This window comes from Lepidothrix coronata, unplaced genomic scaffold, assembly GCF_001604755.1.
Source record: "Lepidothrix coronata isolate B3197 unplaced genomic scaffold, Lepidothrix_coronata-1.0 Scaffold39, whole genome shotgun sequence".
Classification (NCBI taxonomy): domain Eukaryota; kingdom Metazoa; phylum Chordata; class Aves; order Passeriformes; family Pipridae; genus Lepidothrix; species Lepidothrix coronata.
Genome location: NW_016690219.1, coordinates 933,207 through 961,131, shown reverse-complemented (window position 1 = coordinate 961,131; position 27,925 = coordinate 933,207). Strand labels below are relative to the sequence as shown.

The window sequence follows — 27,925 nt, the reverse complement described above, 5'->3', positions numbered from 1 at the left end:
ACCACAAAGCCGCACGCTCATTCCCCCACAGTAGGTTGTGGGAGAAAAATCAGAAGGGTAAAAGTGAGAAAACTTGTGGGCTGAGATAAAGACACTTTAATAGGAAAAGTTAAAAATAAAGGCAAAAAGCAAAGAAAAACAAAGCCAAGAAAAAAAAAAAAAGCTGTGATAAAACTCCAAACTGTTCCCCACTAGCAGACCAATGCCCAGTCAGTTCCCATGGAATTGCAGAGTTGACAAAAATCTTCCCTCTCTGTTTTTATTGTGCTGAGCATGACATCATATAGTATTTGGTCAGTCAGGGGACAGCTTTTCCAACTGTGACCCCTCCCAGCTTCTTGTGCACCCCCAGCCTCCTCACCCTGGGAGCACAGTGAGAAGCAAAAAAGGCCTTGATGCTGTTCACTAATAACAAATTCCTGCTCTGTTATCAGCACTGTTTTCATCAGAAATCGAAAACATAGCACCATACAAGCTACTATGAAGAAAATTAACTCAATCCCATCCAAAATCACTACGGTTGTACAACATGTAGTTGGTACAGTTTTCTCTGCTTTCCCTGAAAAACTATTTCACGGTCTATTCAAACTCATAGTAAGGAAGCTTTCCTTTGCTGTATTTTTCCACTAGTAATACTATTGTCTTTGGAAAAAAAGACATATTCTTTTAAAATTCTTGATGTCTTTCCATACATCAGTGTATCACCCTACTCCCACATAACCAAAACTTTACGTAGTTGACACTTTTATCTGCAATCACACTTCCTATAGCCCCACAACTACTTTGTTTCTTTCAACAGAAACACTTTTTACTGTGATATTCTTTGCAAATATGAACTCGTCATTACACGTGACCTGGTCATGTTTTCTACAGCACCCTTAGACACCCAGTTATTTCACATCTACATGTTTCTATGAGTAGGCACTCTGTGATTTATCCAAAACTCTCTATCTTCTAGGTTTCTAGCACAGGATACTGCGGCTCTTTCATATTAATGAACTAATCCATGACAATCCTCTCCATGGCCACAGTGATCTCCAACACATTTAAACTGTCAACAAGGAATGTGCCATGGCACAAGTTTACTCCTAGACCATGCCTAGGAATACCCTGAAGAGCAGTCAGACCAGAGGTACGCCAAGAATCCTTATAACCACACCCCAGCACAGCCAAATTACAATACCCGGTCCCTTGATCTTCATTTGTTCAAGCACTTGGATAGACTAACCGTGAATCCCAGGGTTCAGAATTATTTCTTCAGAGTGAAAAGGTGTCTCCTCATTTCTGCAACCAGGTGTCTCAAAAATTACAGGCTTTCACAAAGAAAAAAGTGTATTAGGAAATGTTTATTCACACAAGATGTACCTGAACAAGGAATAATGGTTATGGGAATCAGAATTATGAGGTGTTGGTTTTCTTCACATAACATTAGAGAATGTCACATTCAGAATCACGTCACCAGACTGGGGCCTGGAAACAATGTATTTTAGGAAATTTTTGCAATGCACATGACAGTAAACTCCCCAAATTTTGTCTAAAAGGAAACAATTTAAATCACCTGTGTTCCTCAGAACATGGTGAACTCATGTCTACACTAGAAAAAAGTCTTTCAAAATCACTTGGTTATGATCATGAGTTGCTGAATTAGATGAAGGAAATGGTCTATGTGGCTTAATAAACAGATGCCATCACAGATTAGCTTTGGAAATATATAAGAAAACAAAAAAGAAGGCAATCATGACATACTTTCTCTTTTGAAATAGTGTAACCTCCTTGGGCTATGCTTTGAAATGTATCTCCTAGATCACTTTAATCACGGTGCACTGAATGATCTCATTATCCATTTCCCTGTCCAGTCTGCATCAGAATCAAACAAAATTTTAGGAGTTTTTAATACTAAATACAGGTTTTAATACTAATTACAGGTTGTAAAAAAAAATCTAAAACCCCAAAAAGAGTGAAAAATATGTTCCTTTAAAATCATATTTCCATAGTAAACTTGTAGCTCTTTCAAAATATTGCTTTTTCACAGAATCACAGAATATTCTGAGTTGGAAGGGGCCCCCAAGGACCATCTAGTCCAACCCTCAGCTCTGTACAGGACCATCCCCAAGAGTCATACCATATGCCTGAGAGTATCATCCAAATGCTTCTTGACCTCTGGCAAGCTTGGTGTTGTGACCACTTCCCTGGGGAGCCTGTTCCAGAACCTTTTTCTAATATATAGGTTCTATAACCTATATATTAGAAAGTGTCTCCCCTGACACAACTTCAGGCCATTCCCTTGGGTCCTGTCACTGGTCACCACAGAGAAGAGAGCAGTGCCTGCCCCTCCTCTTCCCCTCATAGGGAAGTTGTAACTGCAATGAGGTCTCCCTTCAGTCTCCTCCAGGTTGAACAGACCAAGTGACCTCAGCCACTCCTCATACAGCTTCCCCTCAAGGCCTTCCACCATCTTCATTGCCCTCCTTTGGACACTCTCTAGTGGCTTAATATCTTTCTTATATTGTGATGCCCAAAACTGCCACAGTATTCAAGGTGAGGCCACCCCAGTGCAGAGCAGAGCAGGACAATCCCCTCCCTTGACTGGCTGGCGATGCTTTGCCTGATGTTCCCAGGACACGGTTGGCCCTCCTGGTTGCCAGGGCACTGCTGACCCATGTTCAACTTGCCACCAACCAGGACCCCCAGGTCCCTTTCTGTGGCACTGCTTTCCAGTATATCATTCCCCATTCTGTATATACATCCTCTAGAACCAGCAGCAGTCACAAGCAGTGAGGCCATGTTACTGAGAACGCAGCTGCGATGGGCAGGACACGTCTCCAGGATGAAGGACCACCACCTCCCTAAGGTCTTGCTTTATGGTGAACTTGTCACCGGCTGCCGCAAGAGAGGAGCCCCGAAGAGAAGATACAAGGACTCCTTGAAACAACATCTCAGCCTTGGCCATATTGATCACCATAACTGGCCTACTCTGGCCTCCAATTGGGAGGGCTGGAGACACACCATCTATAACACTGCTGATGCCTTTGAGAAAGCACGCAGGATCACCCTTGAGGAGAAGAGACAATGCAGAAAGAATCGTGCCTTGCAGAATACACCATCTAAGGAGTCTTTCTGCTGTGCCTTTTGCAACCGATCATGCCTATCTCGTATTGGCCTTTTTAGCCACCAACGCACTTGCAACAAACGTGGGTAGAGCCCTTCCCAAATCTTCCTTAGTGAAGCCCAGCCATGATGATGATATACATCCAGGGTTGCCCCATCCCAGGTGCAGAATCCAGCACTTGCCCTTGCTGAACTATGGTTAGTGATTGCCCAGTCCTCTAATTTGTTGAGGTGTCTCTGCAGGGCCTCCCTGCCTTCAAGGGAGTCAACAGCTCCTCTGAGTTTTGCATCATCTGCAAATTTGCTTAGTATCCCTTCTCGTCCTGTGTCCAAGTCATTTATGAAGATGTTGAAGAGCACAGAGCCCTGTGGAACCCCACTAGTGACAGGTCACCAGTCTGTTACCCCATTCACTGTTACCCTCTGTGCTCTACCCATGAGACAGTTGCTCACCTACCATATGATGTGTTTATCCAGCTGTGTGTTGGACATTTTGTCCAGAAGGATCTTGTGAGAGACAGTATTGAAAGCTTTACTGAAATCCAAAAAGATCACATCAACTGGCTTCCCTTGATCAATGAGGTGGGTTACCTTGTCATAGAAGGAAATCAGGTTTGATAAGCAGGACTTTCCTCTCATAAAGCCGTGGTGGCTGTGACCGATGACAGAGTTATCTCTTAGGTGTTTTTTGAATAAAACTAAAATGTTCTATTTTATTTTTGAACAGTAATATTTCATTCTGTCCTTATTATAATTTCTGGGGTTTTTATTTCCCATTCAATAATTTTGAAATAAAACACAAATATTAACAAAGTTAGTTTTGATGGATATTTTTGGGGAAAAAAAGAAGTTATTTATTGCTATTTCTTAAAAGAAATGGAAAATTTTCAATTCCGATCTCTTATTGCCTTCCCTTGTCATTAGGTTTCTTTACAATTATTTGAGATGTGTCTTGCTGGGTAAATTTTTAGAGACTATGTAGAGTGTTGGCACAGTGTGATTTTTTTTAAAGGGAACAGATTGCTATTTAGGGAAAATAAATATCTGAGAGAGCAGGAAGCCTTCACAGAAGAAGAAATATTAAAGGGGACTAAAATTTCAGTACAGTTCTAAGCAAAAGTTCTAAGAAAAGTTTTGCCTGATTAAAGATTTCATATTTCAGGCAATTTTTACCAAGAACACAGAACTGGAACGGATCACCTGTGTTACTAAATGTAGCTTCTGAAACAGTGTTTCTACCAAAGTCCTACAGCATTACTGTTATTTAGCATTTACTACATATATACTGTGACTCAAACTCAGCCTCTGCTGTCTACCTGCTCTCATATTAACTCATCTTGCATAGGCACCGATGAAATATATGAACCAAGAAAGTTGACCGCGTCCTACAATGAGAGAGAGTGGGTCAAAATTAGTACTTGCCAGCCTGAGCTGTTCTAGTCTCTTAAATGTGTAATGGTTCCAGAAAAACTGGAGGTAGCTTTTTCTTCTTTTGCACACACATCAGGGGAAGGCAACTCTTCTCGCTCAATCGCCAGTAGCCATTTATGGATCATCAGGGAAAAATCTACCCTCCCTCCCCCAAGCAACCCAATCCCAGAAAGGTGTCATTAATATACAGTGTGATAAGTGATTTACTCTTGTTTCAGAGACACTAAATATCCAAGGACTTGCTGATCTACAACAACTTGATCACAAACTTAATTTCCAGTCTTCTTAAACTCTCCTATTTTAATGTGCAATCCTTTTCAGTAGATTACCAAACACCATCTTAAAACAATTTTCATTCCTTCTCCAGCTGGCTATTTGTGGAACACCATTCCAGTGTTCCAGTAATTCACTCTTTTTCTTTTTTACCCTAAACTTGCTGAAGACCAATTTTATTTTTTTTTTAACTTCAGAACTTTTTTCCTGTTTAATATTTGTTCTCCAAAATTATTTGCAGAAAGTTATCCCTTTTGACACTCAGTTGGTTAGGTCAAAAAGGCAAAGTCTTTTAATCTGTCAACTAAGGTTTAACCAATGCTTTTTACAATGGAAAACACCGGAAGCCAAGTAAATTCCTTGGCAGTTCCGAGCTTCATCTTTCAGCTAAGGAACGATCTTTTTTGTTTTCCAATTTAGAAATCCTCTATTTATAGAAAAAAAAAAGAAACCAAAAATTATATTGATTTCTGAGTGCCCAGTATTGTAATTTGAAACTCTCAAGTTTATCTCACACTTTTCATTTCAGCTGCCTGAGTCATCTGATCCATGCTGGCTTCTTTCAGTGGATCGTTCCTTCCCCACTCCCCAGTATCCCATCCCAGCTTTATGACCAGGTCTGAATTTCAGAATCCCATATTTAGTTCTCTATATTTGGGTCATTAACGAATACATTAAACGCGATCTGTCACAGATTGATCCCTTGAGGATAATAACAGTAGCCTTTCTTTGTCCCAGTCTCCCCTTTCAACAGCTCTTCAATCTACCCCACAGCCTCTATTAATTGCCATCATCTCCACCTGCAGTACGAAATTCCTATGCAGCATGGTGGAAAGTGCTTTTCTGAAATCCAAAGGGATAATACCACTGTATCACCTAACACAAGAAAAAATAAAATAAATAAAATAAAGGAAAGATAATTATTGGCTACTCTGACCAAAAAAAAAGCAAAGATCCTCAGACCAGCCTCTTCCATTTGTCTGTACTTCACTAGAACTTTAAAAATTTCTTCAAGCCCCTTATTGCCTACTCTGTCCTCCTGAAATCCCTCTTTGAACTGAAGTGTCACCACAAACAATGAGGGTTAAATACATATCTCTGATGCTCACCCATGCAGTGGCAAACTTCAGTTTTGCTCGCACTGAAAAAAGTCCCGAGTTGGCCCTTGTGAGAAGTGAAAGAGCAGAAGGTTGTTGGGGAGGAGGGGTGAGTCATTTCTAAAAAATTGTTACTGATTTTGACACTATCTAATCAGACAATCCTAAAGTCTGTTAAATATTCTTGCTGCTGGACTTGGCATTTACTGCACTAGACTCCTTCAGCAGTCTAGAACAGAGATTATCTGGATTTTGTCACACTTAGCAATCTAACCTTTGCTTCTTAGAACTATGTTCTGCTTCTTCTGCTTCTCTTAGAGCTACTGCATGTAGTGAAGTTACAATGACTGATTTATAGTTGTGACAGAGATAATTTACAATGTACAAAACAAAGGGTTAACATGCATTCAAACAGAAATGCCCCAGTAAAGCCAGTCTGAGACTATGAAATTATAGCTCAACAAGGAAGATCTTGAGAAACAAGTGTTACAGTTTTAATAAACAAGGATTGCTGATGTTTGGGATAGAGGTTTTCTGGAGGCTTAATTATTCAAAACAGCTAGGGAACACCTAAGCAACCACAATAAATAGTGAAAATAATTGTTGCTTATGTGAATAAGTTACCAAACCAGGATTCAACTTCATAATTTAGCAGTGGAATGACACAGAGAGCGCAGAGCATATACAATGTCCATAGGTTCATAAAATCATAGATATGTTTTAAATCATTTTAAAAAATATTATTCTGTTGATTGGCTAGGAAATGTGGTTAGAAAAGCAGAGTCTATCATCTGAAATGAGATGTCTGTTGTATCATTTTTCTTTAAGGGACTGTACAGTAAGAAATTGTATCTGGTGGTTCCATCCAAGGCACTTTATAAAAGCTTGGACAGTATCTTGGATGGTGCTTTTTTCTTTCAAGTTGAATAATATGTGATTGTTCTATCCTGCAGGAGGAAGGAGTCTTTCAGGCGAATACCTGGTTCAGAGCAGCATTTCTTACATTTGCCCATGTGCTCTCCGTGAGAAATGCATCACTCTAACAACACTTTTTATGACATCCCAGCGTCAGCAGAACCAGCTGTCGAGGCTAATGGAAGTACACAATCTTCCTGATGATTTCTGGAATAATCCAAAGGAGAAGATGATGACAATTACCTTTGAGACACCTGCCTCTAAAATAGCACATGCTCATTTTAAACAGGCTGTAATCTCACCTTGAGTGACTGCCAGGCTTCATTTGGATCCTTCATGTTTAATATATTATTTAGATTGCATGGTTTTAGGTCTGAAAGGAAGCAATTTAGATTGAAATTAGCAAAAGAGTGTGGAATTATACTGACAGGCAGTGGAAGTTTAGATAGTTATTTCAAAAATTTCACTCTACATGTGCCTCTACGGTACTAAAAATGTTTACAGGATGTTAAGACACCACAGATAAATGCTCAGAAATAACAATTCTTAAGTTAAGGTGCCAGGCTGTGGTTTTGCTCCTTTCTTTGCTTCCTAGTGCATGACCAGCACCGGAATATCACACACACCCCTCTGGCTGTTGCCCATGATCAAACAGGGAGAAATGCAGAGAAGGCTGGTAGGCTGATCAAGGAAAGAAAAACATTCTTTATGAGAAGTGAAGGAAGGCTGGTGGGCTTCTTTGCTCTAGTCAAATCAAACTTGAGTGGAAGCTGATTAGAAATATATCTCAGATGATACAACAAAAAGGAAGAACTATATAAGTCTGAAGAATAATTTTGGTACAAGAACAAATAGTATAAATCTGCCACCAATAATTTGAGACTAAAAACTAAAAGAAATATCCTGTTAGAACCGCCTGTTGATGACAGAAATAACAGGGGAAAAAAACTTGCTAAATTTTAACTTTCTAATTGCAGTAGTCTTAATTCTATGAAACACTGGCCAGCTTCTCATTTTAGATCACATGAAATGCAGCCCTATGTCATTTAAGTCTTGATAAGGGAAGAGTTGTGATGATTATCTCCTTTTTATATTTTTCCTGCAGACAAATGGGTCAGGAAACTTTCAGCCAAACTGGCAAAAGTTTCTGAAAGTAGAAGGTAATCAAGAGCTCTTTGACATCCAGAAATAAATCTGCTAATGGTGTACACTATGTGCTGTGATATATGGAATTGCCATTCATCTTAAACAGCAGGCAGTTATTCAGGGAAACTACAATTTGCAGACACTGACAAGCCCTCATGCATGAGTTCCAGCTTCATTTCTTTTACTTGCTGGGGACCACATACCAAAAACAGATCCCAATAAATCAGTTATGTTAGTCTAATCTTGAGGTCACACAGGCATGGACGTGCATGGTTAGATTTGTATAGAAAACAGGCAGGCAGACGTGCTAGTCAACCCTGGGTTTAGTTGCTTGTCTTACTCCAGCAACATTGTTTTATCAAAATGCAGTCAAATGGCATTTATCATTTAACCATCCAGCCATGCTTCTTAGAATGGTGCTTACAGTCTTACCTATGCACTGATCGTAGTTACAGCTTGCATCTGCCACTTTATATTGCATAGTTAAGTTCTGCAGAGACTGGAGAAAAAATTTCACTTACCAACTTCTTGCAATTTATTTTTTTCTACCTTTTTTTTTTTAACACACAGCAGCTTCTACTGCTTTTTTATTTTAGACAACATATCTTTTCAATCCAGCCTGCCTTCAGTGGCAGTGTATGTTTTTAGGAAGCTGTACAGCCATCTGGAAAGGTTTTATTTTTTTGTTATGTTTATCCTTTGCACTTTTCAGATTTCTGTCAACGTCCGTGGTAACAGCTGCTGCTATAATACTCTCCATTCTTGTGTGGTTTGAGAGCTGCACAATCCAATGAGGTTTGCAGTCTACACTTCAATCAACCACAAATTTGTAAGACCAATAGTTGGGGAGGTTTGCCTTTGGAGACCATTATATAGCTGCCACAGGTCTCATTCCTGTGTCCTTTTTGCTCATGGTTTGTTTCAAAGGTAGTTGATCACAAGACTATGCATTAGTTTTTCATACTCATGTGTACATATATACATATATTTTAAAAATCCTGAAAATGTTGACTTTTGAATTACAGGTTTTGTGTTTGGTTTGTGGTTTGTTTTGGGTTTGGTTTCATAGGTTTTTTGGGTCTTTTTGGTGGAGAGCTGTTTGTTTGTTTTGATTATTCTCTATACTGCTATCATCCACCCTGTAAATTAATTTTTTTTCCTTGTTTGGGAGAGAAGAAACTCTGAAGTGTTGCGGTTTATGTATGGCTCTATTTTATTTTTAATGAACAGTAATAACTTGCATACTCAACTCACAGAATTTAAAAACGTGGTATCTCCTGTAGGACATGGTAACTGTTTCAACAGTAAATGCAGTAAATAAGGTAAAATTTAAAAAAAGTAACTAAACCCGAGAGAGATGTTTGTGAAGGTAAACTATATTAATATGACCTGAAATCTGAGCTGCCTTGACTGTTAAAAGTAAAAATGGCCAAAAACTACCTAATGATTGCAAAATATTTTGAAACAAGCTCCCTAAATATTTATGGTAATCACTGGAAAGAAAAATATTCCAATAATTTGCTGTCCTGAATTCAGGAGCCTTATGATATGTAATCTACATCCAAGTACTTGCCAAACTTTTAAGGGCTTACATCCCAGAGATCATCAGTAGCTCTGAGAAGGGTGTCTGTCAAGCACAGAGCTACCTGAATAACCAACAGCAAGGTGGGATTGGTGCCTGAAAACGTCTCCTGGGGCTTAGGGGTTTACATCTAAATTTATCTCATGCATTTTAGAGGTATGCAAGGCAGGTGCCTGTTCTAACCTGGAAGCTGATGCTTCTTTGTAGTCAGTGAAGAACACGCAGAGAGAGATTCGTCCCACAGTAAAACCTGAACAAACATTTAAGGGAATTTCACTGGAAAAAATCCATATATTTAGAAGCTTAGAATCACGGAACTGTTGAGGTTGGAAAACCCCTCTAAGATCATTGAGTCCAACCATTAACCCAACACCACCATGTTCACCACTAAATTATGTCCCCAGGCACCACATTCACAGGCCTTCTGAACAATTCCAGGGACAGTGATTTCCACACTTCCCTGGGCAGCCTGTTGCAAGACCTGGGGTATTAAAGAGTTTAATGACTGTGTACTTGGAATTCAGCATTTCATTTCAATCTCTCAAAATTCAGATTTTGCACAAAGGTCTGGGAACTGGGATGTTAGAGCACTATCTGTACAGCAAGGATACAAATATGTCCCTTTCTTTCACAGAGCAAGTTTAGTAGGAAAATATATTTCCATGAGTTATTCAGATTTTGCACCAATGGGCCCTGCAGGTACCTAAAAGAGTTCTTGACATCAAAGAAAAATTGAGAGTCTCTACTTGGAACCTGCCTACTAGCCAACCAGTTCTTCAGTTCACCAGTGAGGACTTTACCCTTCCCTTACACAAGCTAAACAGGAAAGCCAAATTGCAGATAAAAAATTTTCATTACCTTATTTTACCTCTATATCACGTGATCATGGCAGTGCCTCCAAAAAATTGTATAGATCTACTAAGCCAAATTCTCCTTAAAACATGTAACTTTCTGCAAAGTTTGACCAGCCTTGAGGAAAAACAGAGGGAGAAAAAAAGCCCCTTGAATTTATACCCAATGCAGTGTGTTGAACTGTAGGCCCAGCAATGTCAGCATATCAAGGAAAACAGCTCTAGGGAACTCTTAACACCATCGAGCAGAGAAAAATTTTGTATACGATGTAAATATCGGACTGCCTGTCTTTCTATATTGTTCTTGCTAAGCTCTTTACTGTTTAAGCTGTATGGTACAGTTCTCGTCAGTCTCTGTTGTACCTGGAAGTTCCTGTAAACAAACAGCATTATGATAAATCTCTTGAGTTTCCCCAAGGCATTTTTGCTGCTGCTGGAAACCTGAGGTCACTGTGCAGTCAGTCCTGCAAATATCCCCCTTGACTATCAACTACGAGGGCACAAGTGTGGATGCTGTGACACTGGAATGCTTTAATAAAAAACTCATAGAGCTTTAGGAATCAGCATCTTTAGGAAGTCTGAAAAATCTTTTCATTTCTTCTAAGGATCAGGAAAAAAAATCATGTCTGTCAAACTGTTGATGTGCAGCAGAAATTGTCCCTGGGCATACGCTGTTAGTGCACAGACGGCTCTTTATTGTGATCTTTATTGTGATCCACCAAAAATTCACACAAAAGTTCTTGCCTCCTTCAAGGCTCAAGCTACAAGGAAACTAATTTGTATTAAATAGCTAAATGAATAAAATTGGATATCGGGTTTTTTTCACTATAGAGGCTGGAGGTCAGACTCAAACAACCTAAGGCAAGCTAACACCTAAAAATGACATACTGAGATTTAGTGTGATGATTCAAAAATCTGAGTTAGTCATCTTGGGTTGTTAATGATAGGAAGGACTTGTAGCCTGCACTCTGACTGTGGAGCCTTATAGAGTAGGACAGTGACCAATTAATTGTCGCCTAACTCGGGGCTGTTCGATAGAGATAGGATACAACCACTCTTAATTTTAGGCATCTAAGACAGTTTTCTGTCTCTAAGCTACCTCTGTAGTCCATACAGAAAAGCAAGATGGTTAAAGCAGCTTCCAGGACACCTATTCCATGAGCGAAAGTATTTCCCTAGATGTGTCTATTAGTCTCCACTGACTTAGGCTTACACAGGTAACCTTTGAATGTGCACATTTCAGGGAGATAAAAGACATTGTAGCTGGTGTAGCTCATTTCCCAAGTTACGTAAGTGAAAGCATGAATATGTTGTTCTTACAAATCTTAATCATGAAACATGAAACCACCATTACCCCAGTTTTCATTTCTGAGACAGGCAATAGAGAAAACCTCATTCTGTGTGGACTACTTGGCCATGTGCACAAAGAAAATATTGTTTTATTTGCACAAAAAAACCCCTGAAAAGCTTCCAAGGACTATAAAAACAGTCTTGCTTCTAGTTACATTAGATCCTATAGGAACACGAAGAAGAGGAGATGTTTCTTGTGCTATTATGAGTCATCAGCAAGATCAGGGCAAAACTGTTCCCATTTATCTGGATGACTTAAAAACAGCCAGAAGATTAATTTGATAACCCAGGAAGACTCATTCAGTCCATGTTTGCAGGTTAGCCTGGCACAGAATGAAATATGGAATCTTCTCTTAAACTCCAAAATCTCCCAGAGTAAATCTGTGAGGATTTGCAACACTCCATTGCCCATCCATCTCTGTGTCCTTGCCCCCATCAGTAAGGCCTCCTCAGGCAACTACCTGGAAAACAATGCCAAGACCTATATAAACTGGTTATATAGCTAATTTTTTTTATTACGTCTGCTAACAAAAATTATACAGACCCAAGCTCTTCTCCACAACTGCTCACTGCAGACCATGTGAGATACACTTAGACTGAATGCTATCACAAGCTATATGAAATATAGCCCCTGAGATCTATCCCAAAATGTCCACAGTGTCCTTATATGCAGTATACATTCATGGTCACTTAGGAAGCCCAAACAGGCAGCTAAAGATCTCCTGGGTGCTTGGAAGAACACCTGGCCATCTTTGTGGCAGAAGGCGGACCAACCAACAGCTGTGTAATGTGCTGTAGCTCCCTCTGACACAGACGTGCACAATGTAACCATCTACCATTGTCCCCTGCTCTGCAACTCTGTTATTTAAAGGCACTTCTATCAACAGCTAACATAGATGGGCTATTCTCACCCTCCAGAAGCTACCTGGTCAGCCAAGGATCACACAGTCAAGCACCTCTCCCCAGGTGCCTTACAACCATTGAGGAACTTATATACAATACACTCTCTCTACACATAAATGCTGTTGTTTGTGTCTTGTGCCTGATAAAAGGTATATCTTGATCTTTATGATTCAAGAAGAAAAAAAAATGCACACAAATGAAGAATATACATGTATCTTTTTAAATATAAACCAGAATATCCTTTATGTGTGAGTCAGGTTTTTGTCCTTTGACATAGGAAATAAGAGATTTCCCAGAAAATGGTGTCATGCAGATTTCTAATATTTGTTATCCTGAGTGAGATGATGAAGCTACTTTTGTTCTCCACACAAAAGTGGGTGCAGTGAAAATTGTGTGTGAGTTGCCAGCACATTTGTGTTTTGAAGGGTTATTGATGTGAATAGCAGGTGAAGTGTAAAGAAAAGGCTCCAGCTGTTTCTTGTTTTGAATTCCTCCTTGATGAAAGCACTGAGAGCAAATACTGGAATGGGAAAAGTTAAATTCATAAGTGTCCCAGTTACACTCAAAGAGAAAAGAATTAAAACCCTTTTCTGTTGGTGTGCTATGCGGTTCTGCAACACTGATTTTATTCACACACAGTGCACAGCTGTTTATTGAGTCTGACCCTTGAGGGGAAGCCAAAGAAACACTGGAAATGAAACCACTCAGAAAAAGACAGTCTTCCTTTCCTGTTTACTTGATAGATGTTTCATATTAAAAAACAAACAAAAAAAAAAAAACAGAAAAAGAAGGAAACATTTTTTATATAGCAGTGACTTGCAAGTCGTTGTTTTGAATATTAGCATAATTATTTCAATACTTCTTATGTTTTTCCCATCTTATTCTCCAGAACAGTTGCTTTCACTAAAAAATGAAAATAGTGGAGAAGGTACTGTTTTTATTGTTCAGGAGACTATAAAATAAAACTAAGCAATGCTGTCCTTTATTAGAACGATTTAGTAACCAGACCATCTCACTTTTTTATACTGCCTTAAACGCTCCTATAACCACCCTTAAATATGTCATTCCCATTCTGTCTGATTGTTTTGTCAGAATAAGAAATATAAAATACATAATGGATTCAAATAAAGAGAGAGTGAAATGCAGTGAGCACATTCAAATTTCTGCAGATCCAATTTTTTGGGTAGAGAGGACGACTGTGAAGTTGCTAGCTGAGTACTTTTTGCTAGACTCTTGCAGAACCTCCCTTACTCAATAAAATTCTTCTTGAATCCAGCAGTACCATTATTGGAATATAAGAATGTACGTAAAAATGTGAACCATCATTTTGGAACTGAAACTTTTCTTTAAATTAATAATACTGAAGACAATAAATGTACAAAAAATGATGCCTTCAACCTCCCTTTCTCCTTAGGTGCCTCTAACCTGCCAGTGGCAAGACCTGCACAGCAGAAAGTGATTTCTACAGCTATCAATTCTGTATTCAGTGCTGGGCAATTCATCACAATCAGAGAAAGCTAAATTCTATCAACTCGAAACGGCAGATGTCTATGCTTTAAGACTTTTAGGGGGATTCAGATTTAGGAATTCCTTTTCCTTTAGTTTATTTTATATTGCTATAGACTCAGTTCCAGCGTATATGTCAAAAATTGAAATTCTAAGTCTTTGAGTAAAGAGACGTGACTGGTTTAGTGACTGCAGAAAAGCGAAATGTTCTTCTCCTGAAGGACGGCATGATAAAATCATAAACTACTATGAGGATGCTACCAGCACAACTAGTGTTTGAACCTCAGGAAGGTTTAAAAAGCCAGGTCAAGGGGACTTGACAGAACACAAAATCCAAGATACAACCAGAGACAGAGCTGTCAAGTGCTCTGAAGATGGTTCAAACTCAGTGTTTCTTACAGAAAGAGCCAGTGGAAGATCTGAATGATGAAATGACTGATATATCAGAAAAAGCAGATTTCTAGATATTTTGATGAGGAATGCTAAGTAAATGCAAAATATTATTGCTTTCCCACAGGGCAGCTGGTTCGCCATCACAGGAGTGGAATAAGAAATGCAGGTTTTAATTAAAAAAAAAATAAAAATTGCACATCCAGTTCAGAGTTAGTGAGGAATATTTCCCAATGTATTAACTTTCAGATTACTGCACCAGGACAAATGGGTATAGGTTTTCCCTTGTCCTTTTTAAGCCATCTAAGATGGAGGTCAAATGTTTGGATAAAAGTAAGCCCGTGCAAATTTTCCTTTTGTTGTATGTAGACTATTTCCTATTATATTACTTCTTAGTTTTATGCTAAAGTTATAATGCTCTTAATCTTTTCCTCTGTGATATCTGCACGAACAAGGACAATGGTGAAAACCTTCAGCCTGCTGAATAGTTCAGCAGCTTAGGCCAGCGCATGCATTGATCAAATGCAAAACAGTCTGTTATTCTGATTTATTTCAACAAATCTCAAAAGCTGTATTAAAAGAAAAAAAATCTCAATAAGGGGTTTAATATTTTGCTGCAATTAATGCTCTTCTTTGGCTTAAGCATACTGGTCAATTATTAAATAAGGTCTATGAACCTCACTGCCCCTTAAAGAATCTGTTGAAACTCTTTTGCTCAGAAATACAAAGAAGAAAATAAGTATAAATTTAAAAATAAGGGAAAATATTAAGGTACACATTTAAACCTGCAGATTATGTAATAGTCCCCCTTTATAAAACTGATCTCAGTAATACAGAAGCAAAACATCACCTTGAAGAACTGTGGGTTGCACCATCATAGAAGGTCTAATGTGGATATGAGAATGAACCCTGAAGATGAGAGCAGGAGCTTTGCCCCACTTAGTATTTCACACTAACAGTGAGTCCAAATAATACGAGGGACATCAGACAGTTTTCAGATCTTATTTTAAGTGCTAGATTCTCCTCCTTCTAACCACATTGAACTATGTTTGACTGCATAAACAGTCCACTCTACGAGAATCTGCTCTCAAAGGGCCACACATCCCTCATGTACAAACAGCACTAAAGCACGCTAATTACGGGGGTCTTTTTTTAGTCTTTGGGTATTTTTCTAATGATACACAATGAACTCCTTAGAAAGCCAAACTGCCAAGCACCAAACACCACCAATGGCTGGAAGTTAAAAAAGGCAAATTCTTAATAAAACTAAAGATGAACATTTCTAATGACAAATGGTCAATTAGCCACGATGAATGGCTAATCAAGTGATTAGTTCAAATTAAGATGAAATACCTTTCCAAAATTTGTTCTGTATCTCAAGAAAAAATCAGAAGATTGATGTGGATAATAGAAAGAAAACCAGTCCTTAGTCCTGCACTGAAAACTGAAAGCCCATCCAGGTTTAGCTGGCCTAAGGCACTCTGGATCTCCTCCACAGCACACAAGGGATTAGTGTGACCTAGAATCACATTTAGATGCAGTAGTAACCCCAGTAGAACTCACTGGGTACCCTCACAGCTTTATAACTGCACGTTTCACACCAAATCTAGAGCAAATCAAAATCTGTAGAAAATTCCTCAACTGCCCAGCTCCTATGAACTACTTGATCCTAGAAGTCCTCTGGAATCTTTAAAACTGTTCTTCTAGTATTTACTTATTTAACTTTCATTTTCCTTCTTTTGAAACACTGTCAGTCACCAGTTTTCCACCAGAGCATCTCCTTCCATTCCACAACTCCCTTTTACTGCTACAAATAAGTATTGTGGTTGTCCTCAGGCCCAAAGTGGAATTACCAGCCCTGGCTTAAGCTTTAATTCCATTTGTTCTTTCCTTCAAATGAGTATTTTTCAAATGTATTTGCTGATGGGATACACCGAAAGGAGCAATAAGGGTGGTATCCTTTTTTTTGTTCTTCAGGATGAAAACCAGGAAATAAATTAAGCACACCAAAGTGCAGAGTAGCAGAATACTGCAGAAATCCCAGTGAGACCCTTCTGCTCCTCATTCCCATCACAGCCTCATGCCTCACCTGCCTTCAGGTCCTATCCAAGATCACCTCATCATTTTTTGGGGGCATAAGCTTCTGCATAAACTAAATCATCCGATTCGTGGTATCAGCCTTTCTTTTCCTTTACTCACTCAGATTTACTCACAAATCACCCCTTTCCAAATAACTAGTCTGTAGCTGAAAAATGGTATTATTGCTGATTACAGAGGAAAGAATGGTTTTATGTTCCTGCCCTATTACTGAAAATCTGCAGCCAGATTAGTTACAGGGCAATGGGTCCTCACCTCTTTCTGCAGCCTCTTCATGGTATAAAAATGTAAAGAAACATGGTGGAGCCCCAGTTTCATACTACTCTCCTCCATATTAATAAATAGTTAGCCTGGAAAAACCAATTTCCTCCATAAATTTGTAGATTGTTACAGATGACACTGTCTATTAGTATTTGCATTTAGAGACTTCCACTTACAGAAAAGCATGCAATTATGTCTTTGCTATTAACTATGCTACACAAAGATAAATGTTATTTAAACCTGCTGCAAATTCTAAAGGCCAAAGAGTTTTTATAAATAGGTCATTTTTAATGACAATAATTCCAGATTGGTCAATTCCCTGCCACTTAAAAAGAAGAATCAGGCAGATAGAACATATTTAACTTTAGCAAATTCCATTATTTCACGAAACAATTCAGTAATATGTTGCTAAATCTTATACTCTATGCTTCTCTTTTTTTTTGAAGAATTAAGGCTTAGCCTTCTCAGATCAGCTTGGGAAACTTTTCATTGCAAGAATTATCTACAAGAAGACCTGGAAAATAAATGAGATTATTTTATTTTTGTGCAAATGGCTTCTTAGGCTGATATCTTTTCTTGTAGCTTTGGTTTAGGAAAATTAATACAAAGTCTCCACCTGGTGGCCAGTTGTATTTTGGTGAAATCGAAACATTTTGTTTCCTGGTCAACATAATATCTTAATCTCTTTCTTATTTAGCCAAGCCATTGCTTCAAATTGATTGTTATCGTTAAATAGCGAACAAAATGTGCTGCAGAAAAAGTATCCCCAATCTACTGAGTATACAAAACTATTCTTCAATATCTCCCAGGTTTGCAATTTTGCACGGATCAGCACACCATTTTTGCCAGTGTCCTGTTTTGATCACACAGTTTTGATACACACAATCCCCAAGGAGCCCAAGGATAGTACGTAATATAAACTGTAAGACTCTGCAAATATGTCCTTTCAGAAACTGAAAATTTCATAGCCGATTTGGAGGTAAGGAATGGGACACCCTCTCAGCTCAAGTGAAAAAATGTAAGAAAATGTTAATCAGAGGAAGGAAGTTCGTGAAAGAACAAAGCCCACTGTGGTGAGCTGACCCTGGCTGGACACCAGGTGCCCACCAAAGCTGCTCTGTCACTGCCCTCCTCAGGTGGGCTGGGGAGAGAAAATATATCAAAAGGTTTGTGGGTTGAGCTAAGGGCAGGGAGGCATCACTCACTAGTTACCAACATGGGCAAAACAGACTTAACTTGGGATAATTAGCTTAATTTATTACCAATCAAATCAGAGTAGGATAATGAGAAACAAACCTGAACTTTAAAACACCTTCCCTCCACTTCTCCCTAAGCTCAACTACACTCCCGATTTTCTCTATCTCCTCCCTGCTGCAGCTCAGGGAGATGGGGAATGGAAGCTGTGGTCAGTTCATCACACGTTGTCTCTGCCACTCCTTCCTCCTCAGGGGGAGAACTCTTCACACTCTTCCCCTGCTCCAGTGTGGGCTCCTCTCTCCACAGGGCCACAGGTCTTGCCAGGACCCTGCTCCAGCACAGGCTTCCCACAGGGTCACAGCCTCTTTTGGGCATCCCCCCTGCTCTGGAATGGGGCCCTACACAGGCTGCAGGTGGATCTCTGCTCCCTCATGGACCTCCATGGGCTGCAGGGGCACAGCTGCCTCACCATGGGCTGTACCACGAGCTGCAGGGGAACCTCAGCTCCAGCACCTGGAGCACCTCTTGCCCCTCCTTCTGCACTGACATGTGTGTCTGCAGGGTTGCTGCTCTCACATATTCTCACTCTTCTGGCTCCCATGCAATAACTTTTTTCCCCTTTTAAACTCTGTTATCCCAGAGGTGCTCTCACTGCAACTGATGTGTTTGGACCTGGTCATCAGTGGACTGGAGTTGAGTGAAGCCAACTGGTATTGGCTCTGTCAGACATGGGGCAAGCTTCCAGCAGCTTCTCACAGAAGCCACCCCACTTTCTATGAAAGCCCTATCACACATACCCAATGCACTCAGAAAATTCATGTAGCAGTATCACTGGAAGTGGTGAAATTTAATCACAATTTTAAAGAAATCTGTGCCCTTGCCATCCATGACAGTTGAACGGTCACTTAGCAGTGTTGCAGTGGATGACAATATGCCATCTGGTGATGAAGATATTTTTGTATTACAGGATTGATCTTGCATAACTACAGGTAAAGAAAAGTCATTTCAAGAAAAAATTTTTAAAAATAATCTGAAATGTACTATAAACTACACATTTTTTCTTGATGAAAGTATTGCAATTATATTGTAACATTAATGCAAGTGCTACATAAATGTATTTCAAACAAAAACTTAATTTCCCCTCTCTTTTAATCTTGCTTGAAACATTCAGTGCATGATCCAGCTCTTCATCATTAATCTTCTGTTTTGAGCATCTCTGGTCAGCTAAGCCCATCACTAGTACAACTGTTCATTGGTTTTGACAGGGACAAAAATAATAGCGTGCCATAACCAGCAGGACAGCTTTGGATCTAATGATCCAAAATTAAATGAATGTCTACACTCCCTCTGGCATCAGCTATGAAATCATAACTTGTTGGAGCAGATACTGTGGATTCATACTGTAGAATTGTAAATTTATAGGCCATTGGTCCCTTAGTTATTTTGAGAGTTTGCACCCTGACTGCATACTTGCCAAAAAATCAAATAGAGTGCTATAAAGACCAGCAAAATGTTTTGTTTTATAAAAAATCTTTTCTAAAGCCACTGTAGAAGAAACTATTTCCTCTTGTGGAAGTAAAAACTACAAATAAGGAAAGCTCAGATCAAATATGTCTTATGAGTTTATAATGGAGACTAAGCTAGAGAACAAAAAAAAAAAAGTATTGAAGATTTTCCATGTTTATGGAAGAGAATTTCTGTGAAACTGCACAGTGCTGCTCTTTCCAGAATCATCATCATGGCTGGGCTTCGCGAAGGAAGATTTGAGAAGGGCTCTACCCACGTTTGTTACAAGCGCGCTGGTGGCTAAAAAGGCCAATACAAGATAGGCACATCTGGTTGCAAAAGGCACAGCATTAGACTCCTTAGATGGTATATTCTGCAAGAAACAATTCTTTCTGTGTTGTCTTTTCTCCTCAAGAATGATCCTGCATGCTTTCTCAAAAGCATCAGCAGTGTTATAGATGGTGTGTCTCCAGCTCTACCGATTGGAGGCCAGAGTAGACCAGTTATGGTGATCAATATGGCCAAGGCTGAGATGTTGTTTCAAGGAGTCCTTGTATCTTCTCTTCGGGGCTCCTCTCTTGCGGCAGCCAGTGGCAAGTTCACCATAAAGCAAGATCTTAGGGAGGCGGTGGTGCTTCATCCTGGAGACATGTCCTGCCCAATGCAGTTGTGTTCTCAGTAACATGGCCTCAATACTTGTGACAGCTGCTTGCTCAAGAACAGATGTGTTGGTCACATAATCTGACCAGTGGATGTTTAGGATTGTACGGAGGCAGCGTTGATGGAAGCGCTCTAGGAGACGCAGGTGGTGGCGGTAGATGACCTATGATTCGGATCCATATAAAAGAGTAGACAGCACAATGGCTCTGTAAACACTGATCTTTGTACTTTTCTTCAAGTGTTTTTTTCACCAAACTCTTTTATGAAGCTTTCCGAAGTCACTTTATGCCTTTGCTAACCTGTTGTCTATCTCTCCGTCAATCTTACCCTCTGAGGAGATGAGGCAACCGAGGTAATTAAACTGCTGGACTGATTTGAGCTCTAACTCACCAGTGGTGATATGGAGATGATGGAAGACTTCCTGAGGTTGATGGAGAACTTCTGTCTTCTTTAAGCTGACTTCCAGCCCAAAGAGCTCAGCAGTGTCTGCAAAGCAGGATGTTAAACGCTGCAGAGCTGCTTCTGTGTGGTGAGAAAACCAAACAGCCATCTCAGATATGCAGTCACTAATGCCTATGCAGCCATTCTCCTACATCCTTTTATTCTGGGACTGTTCCACTTGGTATGAAATAGCTATACAGTCACTGATGCAGAGAATAATAAATATATCTGGCCTTTTACAGAGGAGCTTCACAGTTAACCTCCAAGCTCCCTCATGTACCCATCCAAACTGTGGCTGAGCCCTGGGTGAGGGCTGAGATCACCCTCCAGCACGCACAAGTCTGCACTCACAGGTATCATGGGCTTGCCACTGACTGCATCCCCCTAGAAAGAAGAAAGCATCATGATCACAAAAACTTTCAGGCCATTCATGGATATGTAGAGTCAAAGTTGTAATGACAACCACCTTAACAGTAAATTTCTAACTCTAAAATCAAGAAGAAAAACTAAGGCATGTGTGTGGATACTTATACCTTTGTCAAGTTATTCCTGATGTTATATTAAAAAAATATTGGTTTTACTCACAGTTAGTGTGCTACATATCAGTATAAAGACCTATAAACTCCTATCATGGTAAAAAATCGAAAAAAGTTCATTTTAAAAATCACACAGAAGTATTGTAGAAAGAGGAGCAAAATATTCTCATATAAGAATGAACAAGACTTTCCCAGACCACATCACAGAATAAAATATTTCAGAAGGAAAAAAATACCCGAGGTAATCTCCTTCAGCCTTACAGGAAACAGCCCAAGCTTGCTCCCTTCAGGCACTTCATCTAATCTAGTTTTAAATAAGCCATATAATGAGGCTTCTACAGCTTCCCCTGGGAACTTATTTTACAGTCTAATAGAACTCATTTTCAGGAAGTTTAAATTATTTTTAATTTCCTCCCATTACTTCTAGTCATATATATCATATTATTCTTCATACTATAAAACTTTTTTGAAATACAGTAAACAGTAATTTTTCTTTGTAAAAAACTAACCCTTACCATCATTAATAAGCTTACTGATTTCAACGAGGTTTTCTTTTTAAAATTAATTTAATTCTGCTGAAAGGTTATAAAGTAAAAGCTGACTAAAAATATTTCACTGTATTTATGTATATATATCATGTATAATAATGTTGTAAGATATCCTACAAACATGGCCCACTCAAAAATTAGTATTATTAGTACCAAGGAGATTTGTTAGGTGACTGTCCATTCCCTTAAACTGAAAACCTCCTTGTTGAAAAATACTTAGAGTGTAAAAATAACAGAGAAGAGGCAAAAGCTCACTGTGAATTCTTTCTGTCTGGATGGAACAAAGTCATTGTCAAAATAAGATACCTGTTTATTAATAAACTTTTTTAGATCAGACAAATTTACACTCCTAATCATAAATTATCATAGAAGTTACTTGCTGGGAAAAAGCCATTACACCAGATGACATGTAAATTTGAAAGAAATGATCTAGGAAAAGGGTTTTTTGGTACTACGGTATATTTTCTGACTTTGGTACTACGGTATATTTTCTGACTTTGTTCAATCACCTGATGATGAGGCCCTGTTATTGATAGTTCTGGTAAAGGATATTGGTTCCTGGAGAGTGGCATGGTGGTAATTGGGTATGTCTATACTACCTCTATGCTGTATTATCATATATATATATATATATATATATATATATATATATGTTGCTATGAAGTAGCCTGAATATGATACAAAGTCTAGTACTGAGCATGAATCCAGTTGCCCAAATGGGATCAAGCTTAGTTACTACAGAGAAACCATGTTTCCAAACTTAGTCACCTAAAATTAGTTCAGGTATTTGTACAATACACTGTGCATAATCCAAGAATATAATAGTTAATCAAAGAGTAAGTAAGGCTGGAATGGGCCTCTCAAGGCCATGTGGTCTGACCCCTGCTCAAAGTACCAGGGTAACCTGTGAGCAGAAACCTGTGCTCAAAGCAGGGGCAACTTCAAAGCCAGGACAGGATGTCCAGGCCCTTGGTCAGTCAAGGGTCTGTATCTCCAAGGAATGAGAAAGCCAAAGCCTCTCCAGGCAAACTGTGCCAGTGCTTAGCTAGTCTCACTGGGAATATTTTTTTTCCTCTTGTATCTGTCTGAAATTTCCTTTGCTCCAAATTGTGTCCATTGTTCTTCCACCTTCTACTGCACATCCCTGAGAAAAGTCTGGCTGTTTTCTCTGTACCTTCAGTTTAGGTAGCTGAAGACTGATTAAACCCAGCCCAGTCTGTGGGCAGATGTCCTCACCACACAGGCACACTGCTCACCTCCATTCAACCTTCATCAGAAGCTCAAACATCTGATTTTGGATACATCTCCCCTTTTGCTGCAGAGCTGCCTTCTAGCCAGCCAGTTCCCAGCTTGGACTGTTGTACAGGGTTGTTCCATTCCAGGTGTCCCTTGGACTTGTGTGTGTCCAGGTTGCTCAAAAGTCGTCCTTAGCTCAATCTTCCTAATCCATCCTTGAACATGAGAAAGGGTCGATTTTTGGTGGGAAAAAAACCTATCACAAGTAAGTTTGATTTTAAAAATACATTAAATATTTCTGAAGAAAACTAACTGCGTGAATTAGGGTGCATGGACCAAATGTAATAAAATATTACAGCAAGCATTAAGCAGAATTGTATTGTCCAGGTTCAAACTTGTTTTTTAAAACACCTTGTTCAGCACCTGCTGTACCTGCAAGCACCTGCAATTACAACCCGACTCCCTGTCCAATTTCCCAATTCCCCAGGCACTGGGAACTATACTCCCCAGCATGCCCTGAACTACTTCAGTCTCAGCACCTCAGCGCTCCCAACATACACTCAGAATCTAAGCATGGGCTTTTTTCAACTGATATCCTTTAGGAGCCAAGCATTCAAAAAGCAGCCTTTCTTACTTTCTAGCTCTTAGGGGTCCCCAGTTATGAAAAGGCTACTCTGAGAGACCACTTTGTATAAAACATGGGGCAGTGCTCCTATGCTATTTTTTTCTTTTTTTTTTATGAGTTGACAGAGAAGACTGTAGCAATCACTTAATAATCAGCAGCTTAATGGTTAAGTCATTCACCTAGAAAATGAGAACTGTTTTCAGCTTGACAGTGTCCAAAAACATACCTTCTATCATCAAGCTATAATGACATAAGTAATCTTTTCATTCCCTCCTCTTGAAACTGTTCTCCTGTGGACAAAGCAGTGATCGGGTCACAGAAGAAAGTGTTTAGACCACACATCTTAATCCCTCTAGTTCTGTGCCCTGCAGCCAGGCTACCAAATCACACCTTTTCCTCTTTTGCACAAGGGATCCCAAATGCCTTCCCGCACTGCTGCACAGCTTCAGAAAGAAGGGGAACTGTTCCTTCTCAAAATGTCATAGTCTGTAGATGCTTTCCATGGGTTGTGGCTAAGGGTTTAATAGGAACTTGTTCTTTGAACTCATAGTAGCTGAGCAAGTGATGTAAACAGTATACACTGTATGAAAAATGTGCATTATCTACTTAACTGGTGGATGTATTTTATGAATGACTGTTCACTGTGTAGAATGAGCTGTTTTCAGATGTGTAGCTCAGGGACACTGCAGAGACAGATGTCTCTACTTACTCCACACAAAGCACCTTGCTCTAGAAAGGTATAAAACTTAGAATACATTCTCATCCTCACATTTTACCATGTCCAATATGTAGATTGTTTTAAATATGACATTGATAGATCAGACTTCTCCCCATACAGTCTACAGGAAGCCTTCGCATTCCCCCCAAAGGTTTCTGTGCCTGAGAAATGAAACCCAAATGTTAGATACTGTCCAAGCCCTTCACTGGATCTAGTGCCATAAACTTTTTGTAAGGCATTACTTCTCATTAAGCACAAAATAAGGCATACTAAGTTTCACTTAACTGTTTCATCTGGCTATTAGAGCACACTCCAGAGCCCATGGCACAGAGCAGATGTTTCAGGATATGTTCTTAATGACTCATGAGTTTGAAGGGAGAAATGCCTAAATCAGCCAACCAGAAACACTGACCTGAGATTAGCCAACTTAGGCTGCAGGTAGGTTCTTCCATCCACTCATTCACAGCCCTTTAGCTTCTCATAAAACTAATTTGCCTCATACTCTACTGTGCTATATCCTTTAAAATAAAAAAATGAGGATACACTCTACTAGGAAGTAGGCTGGTGCAGTCAATCCAAGTGAAGAAAATGCAAAGCTAATTCTCTGTTTCAGACTAAAGTTGGTCTTTTTATTTTTCTTTTCTTATTTTTAATTTTTTTCAGGTGTGTGCTTTAATCAAAGAGCTATCAGTCATTTGATCTCTCTTGCTAAAGGTGTCCTGCTTTGCAGAAAAGGATCCAAAATTAATGAGGGGAAATAAAGGGTACAAAATGCAGGGAACATCACTGGATTATGAAAGTCCTAGTGTCTGCTCCCAGAGTTGTTTCATCGAGTGTTTCATATCAAATGCAAAAGAATTCCTTTGAGGAGAACCTGGAGCATAGGTTTCCCCCACTCAAGAAATTGTCTAGTTCCTAGACCTGACTCCTGTGGCTAGAGAGAGAGAGACATATTACAGCTCTTTAATACTTTTAGTACAGTGAAACAGCTTCAAGGGGGTCAGCAGCGAGCTTATAGCTTGAAGGTGGGAAATGAGAGATGAAGGTTTGAACCCTTGGAGCCAGAAGGGGGAATAGTGGCTTAATGCAAAAGTAAGTGAAATTCCATGTTATATGGAATGTCAGATTAGAGGAGATCAATGGCTCCATGGCTTAAAAGAAAATAAACATAATTAAAGGGCTTGATCATATATTATGTGTTAAGTTCAAACTCTTATGAAATCAGGGTGATTAAAAACTAAAGAATTAATCAGAATCAAAGTCTGTCAAATAGTGTTTTCTCTCTTAACACCTTGGTATTCCTTTAAAGTACAAAAAAAAAGAATATTAAACCCATTTAAACCCCACTTTTATTCCATTTCTTTGTATTTGCAGCAAAATAATTTCACAGAACTAGACCTAATTATATTTCAGGGTCACCCAGTAGGATTCCTAATGTTTATTGCTCACTAAAAATATGCTGCAATCACAGTTTTAATTCCTTCATTATGCAGATCTAGACATAGTAGTCCTAGAAACTTTCTTATTAAATCTGCAGGAATCAAGATAGCTATCCCTAAAGTCAGTTCAGAGCTGAATAAATATTTTCATGATTTTGTTTTCTCAATGTTTATTATGGAAAAAATTGATTCTTGAAGAGAAATAAAAAAAAAAAGATGAGATTTTAAAATGTGTTCAAACAACTGAGAAATAGACATTTAGTGAGCATTAATGGGAACGTGCATTTTTAAGTGTTTTTGAACACCCAGTCTGCAAACACAGTATCTGTTTCTCTACAGATAGCAGGATTTTGCCACCAAATGTCTTCTTATATCAGGCGTCCCCTAAAACAGTATCTCCAACCTTTTTCTCCCACACTGCCTATCTTCAAATCATAGAATTATTTGGGTTGGAAGTGACCTTTAAGGCTCATCTAGTGCAATCCCTGTGCTACATGCAGGGACATTTTCAACTAGATCAGATTGCTCAGAGTCCTGTCCAACCTGCTCTTAGGTGTTCCGAGGGATGGAGCATCCACCCTCTCTCTGGACAACCTATGCCACTGTTTAACCACCCTCATAGTAAAAAACTTTTTCCTTGTATCTACTCTAAATCTACCCTCTTTTAGTTTAAACCACTATCCCTTCTCGTATTGCACCAGGCCCTGCTAAAAAGTTTGTCCTCAGCTTTCTTGTAGACTCCCTTTAGGTACTGGAAAGCTACTGGAAGGTCTCCATGTAGCCTCCTCTTCTCCAAATGGAAGCCCAGCTCTCTCAGTCTGTCTACATAGGAGAGGTGATCCAGCCCTCTGAGCATCTTTGTGGCCTCCTCTGGACCCGCTCCAACAGTCTCGTGTCTTTCCTGTGCCGAGGAGCGGACGGCTGGACGCGGAATCCAGGATTCACCTTTTCTCAGGCCAAAAGCAGAGAGATGATCACTTAATGGACATTCAAGGGCGGGGTGAGCACTGCAGGCGCCGCCAGGAGCGATTCCTGCGCGCACAGGGCCGGCAGGTGTCAGTGCAGCTCACAGGATCCATCGGGACAACCTGCCTGTCGCACACCGGCAGGAGTGCGACACACACCCTGTGTGCCTTCAGGAGGCACTGCCACCCTACAAACACCTCCCAGGTGAATCCACGAGCTCCTTTCACATCAAGCATTTCCTGCTGCCCCACACATACTCGATGCAAAAAATTATTCCCAGCTGTTGTGCAGGAGAACCCAACGGCCCCTGGGCTTTCCTGGACTATTTATGGAGTAAGATAATTGACTTATAGTCATATTTACATATCAACTACAGAAATTAGGTTTTTCCAAACCTGGTTTGAGTTGGGCCTTGACCAGCACTCGGATTGGGAGGGGGGCATTGCTCGGATTAGCCCTTGGCTATTGTGCTGTTACCTGTATACTCTGAATCCACTGATTTGGATACAGTCATTACATTTGCGATGGGCTGTTTATCTGGGAGGAATGTGGCCATAAATAAGGCGCCACAGGGGCAGCAAAAAGTAAGTTCAAGAAGTGTATTTGTCTATGGACAGTGGTAAAACTTGTCCCCAGACTTTGATCTGCAGCTAACAAAACACACCCAAGCACACACATACAATTCTCTGCAAACATCATGGGTAATTAAAAGCACTTTCAAAGGCTCTTTTCCATCCTTAAACTTGCTTTTATGAAATAGATGATAATTTGTTAGTTTTTAGGAGTTCTTCAAACTCTACACTCCTATTTAATTTCCTTTTTATTTCAAATTTTAAAAGTCCTTACACACTAAGTTAGCACTGAAACCTACATTTCTGTCTGAAAGCCAAAACTTTTATGTTGCCTGACCCATACAAATATTCAGTAACTAGTCAGCCATTTAAAAGTGCCTGAACCACCCACCTCCTACCCCAGTGAAACTTTTTCATTCTCTGCCTCTTTTCCTACATGACTTCCAGTCTCCTTCTCTCAAGCCCACAATTTCTGGTGGCTCAGGTCTGAACACATTTCCTCTGCAAATAGACTATATTTACTCCTAAATCAGCCAGAAATATTCAGCAAAATCAGGAAGAGGTACTTCCT

At 39.6% G+C, this 27,925-nt stretch overlaps 1 protein-coding gene across 3 annotated transcripts in view; it reads right to left on the bottom strand.

Moving 5' to 3' along the window:
* TDRD15 (tudor domain containing 15) overlaps positions 1 to 27,925 on the bottom strand; it is a 166,069-nt gene that overhangs the window by 125,730 nt on the left and 12,414 nt on the right. Inside the window, exons 3-4 of one of the 3 annotated variants that reach the window (XR_001874463.1) lie at positions 7,127 to 7,197; positions 6,768 to 7,031 (exon numbers count right to left, since the gene is read on the bottom strand). The exons of the other annotated variants lie outside the window; for them this stretch is intronic. The gene's annotated coding sequence lies outside the window, so the exon portion shown is untranslated. Of the gene's footprint in view, positions 1 to 6,767; positions 7,032 to 7,126; positions 7,198 to 27,925 lie in introns of those variants that run through there. 3 annotated transcript variants of the gene reach the window in all.